We start from the raw sequence: 9,194 nt of genomic DNA, 5'->3' as shown, positions 1-9,194 counted from the left end.
AAAGTTTGGGTTTTTTCATTTTTAGGGTATACCCCCCCGTATCGATTTTTTCACGAAAAATTGATTTTTCAAAAATTTGAACTAACTGTACCAGGGGCTTAATGGCATTCCGTACATCACGAAAACACCGGGTTAGACCGAGATCCGAGCAGAAATAACGGAATTAGAGCACTTTGAAAATTCGGAAAAAGTTACTTTTGGACCTCGTTTTTGAGCATAAAAATGGGCTCTAAAAGTGCGAGATCTCAGCTAATATGAGAGCTACGACCTCAGGAAAGGTCTCATTGGATTCAGAAGGACGAAACTAAGAGAACACCGTTGGAATTTCCCAGATAGAGTCCATAGAAGCAGAGATATCAACCTTCAAAGTTTGGGATTTTTCATTTTTAGGGTATACCCCCCCGTATCGATTTTTTCACGAAAAATTGATTTTTCAAAAATTCGAACTAACTATACCAGGGGCTTAATGGCATTCCGTACATCACGAAAACACCGGGTTATAACGAGATCCGAGCAGAAATAACGGAATTAGAGCACTTTGAAAATCACGAAAAAGTCACTTTTGGACCTCGTTTTTGGGCCCAAAAATGGGCTCTAAAAATGCGAGATCTCAGCTAATATGAGAGCTACGACCTCATGGAAGGTCTCATTGGATTTAGAAGGACGAAACTAAGAGAAAACCGTTGGAATTTTCCAGATAGAGTCTATAGAAGCAGAGATATCGACCTTCAAAGTTTGGGATTTTTCATTTTTAGGGTACACCCCCCGTATCGATTTTTTTACGAAAAAATAATTTTTCAAAAATTCGAACTAACTATACCAGGGTCTTAATGGCATTCCGTACATCATGAAAACACTGGGTTTTACCGAGATTCGAGCAGAAATAACGGAATTAGAGCGCTTTGAAAATCGTGAAAAAGTCACTTTTGGACATCGTTTTTGAGTATAAAAATGGGCACCAAAAGTGCGAGATCTCAGCTAATATGAGAGGTGCAACCTCAGGAAAGGTCTCATTGGATTCAGAATGACGAAATTAAGAGAAAACCGTTAGAATTTTCCAGATAGAGTCCATAGAAGCAGAGATATCCACCTTCAAAGTTTGGGATTTTTCATTTTTAGGGTATACCCCCCCGCATCGATTTTTTCATGAAAAATTGATTTTTCAAAAATTCAAACTAACCATACCAGGGGCTTAATGGCATTCTGTACATCACGAAAACACCAGGTTATAACGAGATCCGAGCAGAAATAACGGAATTAGAGCACTTTGAAAATTCGGAAAAAGTCACTTTTGGACCTCGTTTTTGAGCCCAAAAATGGGCACTAAAAATGCGAGATCTCAGCTAATATGAGAGCTACGCCCTCAGGAATGGTCTCATTGGATTCAGAAGGACGAAACTAAGAGGGAACAGTTTGAATTTTCCAGATAAAGTCCGTAGAAGCAGAGATATCCACCTTCAAAGTTTGGGATTTTTCACTTTTAGGGTATACCCCCCCGTATCGATTTTTTCACAAAAAACTGATTTTTCAAGATTTTGAACTAACTATACTAGGGGCTTAATGGCATTCCGTACATCACGAAAACACCGGGTTATAACGAGATCCGACCAGAAATAACGGAATTAGAGCACTTTGAAAATCGCGAAAAAGTCACTTTTGGACCTCGTTTTTGAGCCCTAAAACGAGCACCAAAAGTGCGAGATCTCAGCTAATATGAGAGCTACGACCTCAGGAATAGTCTCATTGGATTCAGAAGGACGAAACTAAGAGGGAACAGTTTGAATTTTCCAGATAGAGTCCATAGAAGCAGAGATATCGACCTTCAAAGTTTGGGATTTTTCACTTTTAGGGTATACCCCCCCGTATCGATTTTTTCACCAAAAATTGATTTTTCAAAAATTTGAACTAACTATACCAGGGGCTTAATGGCATTCTGTACATCACGAAAACACCAGGTTATAACGAGATCCGAGCAGAAATAACGGAATTAGAGCACTTTGAAAATTCGGCAAAACTCACTTTTGGACCTCGTTTTTGGGCCCAAAAATGAGCACCAAAAGTGCGAGATCTCGGCTAATATGAGAGCTACGACCTCAGGAATGGTCTCATTGGATTCAGAGTGACGAAACTAAGAGAAAACCGTTGGAATTTTCCAGATAGAGTCCATAGAAGCAGAGATATCGACCTTCAAAGTTTGGGATTTTTCATTTTTAGGGTATATCCCCCCGTATCGATTTTTTCACCAAAAATTGATTTTTCAAAAATTTGAACTAACTATACCAGGGGCTTAATGGCATTCCGTACATCACGAAAACACCGGGTTATAACGAGATCCGACCAGAAATAACGAAATTAGAGCACTTTGAAAATTGTGAAAAAGTCACTTTTGGACCTCGTTTTTGAGCCCAAAAATGGGCACCAAAAGTGCGAGATCTCAGCTAATATGAGAGCTACGACCTCAGGAATGGTCTCATTGGATTCAGAATGACTAAATTAAGAGAAAATTATTGGAATTTTCCAGATAGAGTCCATAGAAGCAGAGATATCGACCTTCAAAGTTTGGGATTTTTCATTTTTAGGGTATACCCCCCCGTATCGATTTTTTCACGAAAAATTGATTTTTCAAGATTTTGAACTAACTATACCAGGGGCTTAATGGCATTCCGTACATCACGAAAACACCGGGTTATAACGAGATCCGACCAGAAATAACGAAATTACAGCACTTTGAACATTGTGAAAAAGTCACTTTTGGACCTCGTTTTTGAGCACAAAAATGGGCACCAAAAGTGCGAGATCTCAGCTAATATGAGAGCTACGACCTCAGAAAAGGCCTCATTGGATTCAGAAAAACAAAATTAAGAGAACATCGTTGAAATTTTCCAAATAGTACGCATAGAACCAGAGATATGGACCTTCAACGTTTGAGAATAAAAAATATGCCATTCCGTAACTTAGAACCCGAATTAATGCCTCCTGAAGCTTTCGAAGAAAAAATGCCAAGACCATAAAATAATAAGAACGCCCGCATGAGTAACCGGATAGGGAAAACACAACCCCAACGTGTGAATAACGTCATCGATGGCCGTCCATCCCTCGGGACCCTGGACATTGGCTGCACGGCCACTCCCCAACACATAATGGCCTGATGATGCATGGGGTGCATAAAATAACTGGAAACCGACAATAACGTGTATGACTGAGACTTGAACAAAAACGTGTATTATGGCAAGAAGGGCTGAAAGAGAAAATGGTTGCGTATATACAGCTTAAAGAGGCAAAAAGAAGTCAAAACAGCCCTTTTTTAAGGGCCGCAATAAACCATTTGTCGTCAACAGGGAGGTCTTATTACCTAATAGTACAACGATCGATTTAAAAAGAAGAACCGATTTTATGTAACGAGGTCCGAAACGGTTTTAGGGCTTAATAACAACATAAAGCGATATGCAAAACGTCGAGATTTATTACCCTGACCGACGAAAACGGGGTTTCTCGGAAAGGATGCAGAAATCGCTCCAATTTTGCAACGAGGGCCTCTTTTAAAAGGACCGACCTTTTTTCGCAATGTGCCCTTTGAAGGTTTTTACCACCGTCTAGCCTGTTGCCTCGACCGTTTATAATTTGAGGGTCATTTTTGGTTAGAAGTCATTTTGGGGACAGTAGTAGTAGGTATGTTTCTCGATCTGCCATAAGCTTTTGACTTGCCTAAGTAGTTACAGCACAATTACTTCACAGATAAAACAACGAGTGAAGAAGGGAAGGCAATAAAGAGTTAATGAAATTTGTCAGCTCTCTCTCTCTCTCTCTCTCAACTGCCTGGAAGTATATAATTATTATCTTAGTAGAACTGTCCATCTCCTGACCAGTGGTCGAGACAGTGATAACAACTCATAGTCAAATGCTAATTCTTCCCTCATCCTTAAATCATCGCCCAAACTAATCTCGATGTTTGATCTCTGTCACACAACCATAATAAATCGCAAAAAAAGAGATCAGGGGTGGAACGTGCCACTCGAAAACCACCCCGTCCGTCAGTCTTAAAAAACCAAAACCGATGGCCGCACTATTAAAAATCCATTGTAAAAAAGATCACAAACGGCATGTGCCGACTAAAAAATTGTTTATCGGCACTTTATATTCAAATTTATTTATTTTTTTTTTTTTTTTTGGGGTTTTGTTCGAGGGAGATGTAGGTATTATATTTCTACCTACGGATTGCAAATCACCCTCATCCCCCGCTCCTCACTTCCCAAGGCAGATGCAGATTTTTATAAGGGTGCCTTGTCTTTGTTAAGGGATATTATAACGAATTTTTGCAGTTTCGGGTAAAGGCCTGAATATCTCTTTGAATACGAGAAAAGGGAATTGAATTGATTGAGGTTTATTCTGATTTAGCCTGTTTCTCTAATTATGATCCTCAGAACCTGATAAGTACATCCTACAATTGCACGGAAGTTAAATCAACTTCCTGTAATTTTAGGGTCTCAGACATACAGACTATCAGACAGATCTCAGACTGGTTTAAAAGGTAACAATATTTCTTTCCAGGTTTCCCGATTTAAGCCCTTTATTTGATTGCTTAAAGACCTTGCAATATCCAGAAACTAAATCGTCCAATTTGAATAATGAACAAAAATTGTTGACAGGTTTTTGGACAGCCACAAAGTGGAAGTGAACATCTCCAAAACTCCTCTCAAAGAAGAAACCGGAAGAAGTTTTACTGAAGAAACTCGCGGAGGCGGTGGTGGAGGTGAAAAGTTTTATTAGGCTTTTTTGAAGCTTTTTGGGTAGTTTATCCCTTTATAAGAAAAAATTCAATTTTTTTCAAAAAATTTTTTTTTCAAATTTTTTACCCAAAAATTTTCCAGTTTTTCAAAAATCGTCCATAACTTCTTTATTTTTCGATTTACAGCAAAATATTATTGTATATGATTTGTTCTATTTTTAATTTGGAATCCAATGGTATAAGAAAATTTGCAATATTCCCACCAGTTTTCGTGAAAATGAGGAAAAACTGTTAAGGAGATTTTCCCAATTTTCTGGAAAACTACTAAAATTAAAAATTATTTTTCTGTTGCATATGATGCGCATTGGTAATCCAAACAACTTTTGTTCAAACAATTTTTTTCTCCGACCAATAGTTTTCCAGAAAAAAAATAAAAACCAAAATTATGAACATTTTTCCAGGGGTACCCTTTTGGATTTTTTGAGGAGACTTTTTTTAGTATAACTTTTTCCAGGTACATTTTTCAAAAAAGTTTTATAAGACTTTTTCGAAGTATTTTAAACGTTTTATTAATTTACAAAAAAAAAATTAAATTTTTATCAAAAATTTTTTTTTTCAAATTTTTTACCCAAAAATTTTCCAGTTTTTCAAAAATTGTCCATAACTTTTTTATTTTTCGATTTACAGCAAAATGCTATTCTATATGATTTGTTCTATTTTTAATTTAGAATTCAATGGTAAAAGAAAATTTGCAATATTCCCACCAATTTTCGTGAAAATGAGGAAAAACTGTTAAGGAGATTTTCCCAATTTTCTGGAAAACTACTAAAATTAAAAATTATTTTTCTGTTGCATATGATGCGCATTGATAATCCAAATAACTTTTGTTTAAACAACTTTTTTCTCCAACTAATAGTTTTCCAGAAAAAAAATAAAAACCGAAATTATGAACATTTTTCCAGGGGTACCCCTTTGGATTTTTTGAGGAGAATTTTTTTAGGTATAACTTTTTCCAGGTACATTTTTTAAAAAAGTTTTATAAGACTTTTTTAAAGCATTTTAAACGTTTTATCAATTTACAGAAAAAAAAACAATTTTTTTCAAAATTTTTTTTTTCAAATTTTTTACCCAAAAATTTTCCAGTTTTTCAAAAATCATCTATAACTTCTTTATTTTTCGATTTACAGCAAAATGTTATTCTATATGATTTGTTCTATTTTTAATTTGGAATCCAATGGTAAAAGAAAATTTGCAATATTCCTACCAGTTTTCGTGAAAATGAGGAAAAACTAATAAGGAGATTCTCCCAATTTTCTGGAAAACTACTAAAAATAAAAATTATTTTTCTATTGCATCTGATGTGCATTGATTATCCAAATAACTTTTGTTTAAACAATTTTTTTCTCCAACCAATAGTTTTCCAGAAAAAATATAAAAACTAAAATTATGAACATTTTTCCAGGGGTACCCCTTTGGATTTTTTGAGGAGACTTTTTTTGGGTATAACTTTTTCCAGGTACATTTTTCAAAAAGTTTTATAAGACTTTTTTGAAGCATTTTAAATGTTTTATCAATTTATAGAAAAAAAAATCAATTTTTTTCAAAAATTTTTTTTTAAATTTTTTTACTCAAAAATTTTCAAGTTTTTCAAAAATCGTCCATAACTTCTTTATTTTTCGATTTACAGCAAAATGTTATTCTTTATGATTTGTTCTATTTTTAATTTCGAATCCAATGGTAAAAGAAAATTTGCAATATTCCCACCAGTTTTCGTGAAAATGAAGAAAAACTGTTAAGGAGATTTTCCTAATTTTCTGGAAAACTGTCAAATTTAAAAATTATTTGTCTATTGCTTATAATGCGCATTAATAATCCAAATAACTTTTGTTTAAACAATTTTTTTCTCCAACCAATAGTTTTCCAGAAAAAAAATAAAAACCAAAATTATGAACATTTTTCCAGGGGTACCCCTTTGGATTTTTTGAGGAGACTTTTTTGGGTATAACTTTTTCCAGGTACATTTTTCAAAAAAGTTTTATAAGACTTTTTTGAACCATTTTAAATGTTTTATCAATTTATAGAAAAAAAAATCAATTTTTTTCAAAAATTTTTTTTTTCAAATTTTTTACCCAAAAATTTTCCAGTTTTTCAAAAATCGTCCATAACTTCTTTATTTTTCGATTTACAGCAAAATGTTATTCTTTATGATTTGTTCTGTTTTTAATTTGGAATCCAATGGTAAAAGAAAATTTGCAATATTCCCACCAGTTTTCGTGAAAATGAGGAAAAACTGTTAAGGAGATTTTCCCAATTTTCTGGAAAACTACTAGAATTAAAAATTATTTTTCTATTGCATCTGATGCGCATTAATATTCCAAACAACTTTTGTTTAAACAATTTTTTTCTCCAACCAATAGTTTTCCAGAAAAAAAATAAAAACCAAAATTATGAACATTTTTCCATGGGTACCCCTTTGGATTTTTTGAGGAGACTTTTTTGGGTATAACTTTTTCCAGGTACATTTTTCAAAAAAGTTTTATAAGACTTTTTTGAAGCATTTTAAACGTTTTATCAATTAACAGAAAAAAAATTCAATTTTTTTCAAAAATTTTTTTTTTCAAATTTTTTACCCAAAAATTTTCCAGTTTTTTCAAAAATCGTCCATAACTTCTTTTTTTTTCGATTTACAGAAAAATGTTGTTCTATATGATTTGTTCTATTTTTAATTTGGAATCCAATGGTAAAAGAAAATTTGCATAATTCCCACCAGTTTTCGTGAAAATGAGGAAAAACTGGTAAGGAGATTTTCCCAATTTTCTGGAAAACTAGTAAAATTAAAAATTATTTTTCTATTGCATCTGATGCGCATTGAAATTTCAAACAACTTTTATATGAACAATATTTCTCCCAGACCCATAGTTTTTTTGAAAAAAATAAAAATGTGATTTTTCAAGAAAAATCATGGACGTACTCCTTTAGTTTCTCTAATGCACATTTTTTATTTTTTTTTAGCTTTCCTATGGGAAATAGAAAATTATATTATTAGAGTTTTTTGATTAGATTTTCACTAGCAATACACATCAAAAATTTTTGTTTGATTCGAGCAATTTTTCAAAATTTTTCAATTTTTCAGCTAGTTTTGGCCAAAAATCGAAAAATTCCAATAACTCCTTTATTAGTCGTTTTTCGAAAAAATGACTAAAATACTTTTAATTTTGCCCTTAAAAGAAGCATCTATTACAAAAATAAAAACTCTGAAATTTTTCATAGATTTTGAGAAAAATGAGTTTTTTGATTTTAAAGTTTTTTGGGATTTTGTCCCACTGTATAAAAAATAAAATTATAATTTTTGTTTGTAAAGATAACCAGCATGATTCCAAACAACTTTTATATAAACAATAATCCTGTGAGACCCATAGATTTTTTGTAAAAAATTAAAATATGATTTTTCAAGAAAAATCATGGGTGTACCCTTTAGTTTCTATAATGCACACTTTTTATTTTTTTTTAGCTTTCCTATGGGAAATAGAGAATTTTACTATAAGAGTTTTTTTAATGGATTTTCAATAGCAATACACAGTAAAAATTTTTTTTTGATTCGAGCAACTTTTCAAAATTTTCCAATTTTCGAGCCAGTTTTGGCCAAAATCCGAAAAATTCCAATAACTCCTTTATTAGTCGTTTTTCGAAAAAATGATTTTTTTTTCAAATTTTTTTACTATATTAACTCTTCTTTTTCATATAAAAAACCCGCAGACAAAATTTAAATTCCTATAAAAGTCTAATGGGCACAAATCGGGGGAGCTAGCTGGCCACTATATAATTCTTCCTTGCCCCCTACATATATATAAATTGGCTCGACCTTGAAATTATTTTCCTATGCCCGAAATACCCTCTTTTCATTCAAATCCGAACACGTGCAACTATTTTATTCAAAAACCCCGAAAAAATATCAGATTTAATAGAAAAGGAACGAAAAAAATAACGAAATTTCGCTTAACTAGTCAATTTCAGAAACGGATCTGAATTTACGTAACCCCGCACCCAAATCCTTATGAATAGGAGTGAATAATTGTGTAACCCGAACACAAAAGTGTTTTTCGAACGTCTTAGAAGAGAGAAAAAAGGTTAGACTTGCAAATCTCTTTGCCCCTTCGCAGGTAAATATTATATCGAGGATATTGTGTGCGATTTCTCCCTTTTTTTTGACCATCGTCGAAAAGATGTGCATCCTTGTCTGTAACATGGAAAAGGGAATCAGAGATTGTTCAGAGGCCAAAAAAAGCATTGGTTAACGTGGGAATCCTCCTGAATCTAATGCAAATGTTACAATTTTCAGACTTCTCAAAGGCTTTTGACACAGTTCAAACAGAGCTTAAAGTGTCTAAAAGATTTTCTCTAATAAAAGTTCTTATTCCATCTGTTTTTAACAAAATAAATTGCGTACACTTGCCTCGATCACTTCCCA

General features: G+C 33.1%; 1 long non-coding RNA gene across 1 annotated transcript; it reads right to left on the bottom strand.

Annotated features, from left to right (window-relative positions):
- Window positions 1-219: 219 nt before the first annotated feature.
- On the bottom strand, window positions 220-2,692 carry LOC126748025 (uncharacterized). The gene is made up of 3 exons (XR_007664587.1): window positions 2,551-2,692; window positions 2,093-2,185; window positions 220-268 (listed from the first exon to the last, which is right to left on the bottom strand). It is a non-coding gene; the product is annotated as an uncharacterized LOC126748025 (long non-coding RNA).
- Between the last annotated feature and the right edge of the window lie 6,502 nt (window positions 2,693-9,194).

The sequence above is a fragment of the Anthonomus grandis genome, chromosome 20 (genome assembly GCF_022605725.1).
Source record: "Anthonomus grandis grandis chromosome 20, icAntGran1.3, whole genome shotgun sequence".
Classification (NCBI taxonomy): Eukaryota; Metazoa; Arthropoda; class Insecta; order Coleoptera; family Curculionidae; genus Anthonomus; species Anthonomus grandis.
This window is presented reverse-complemented; position numbering and strand designations above follow the sequence as displayed.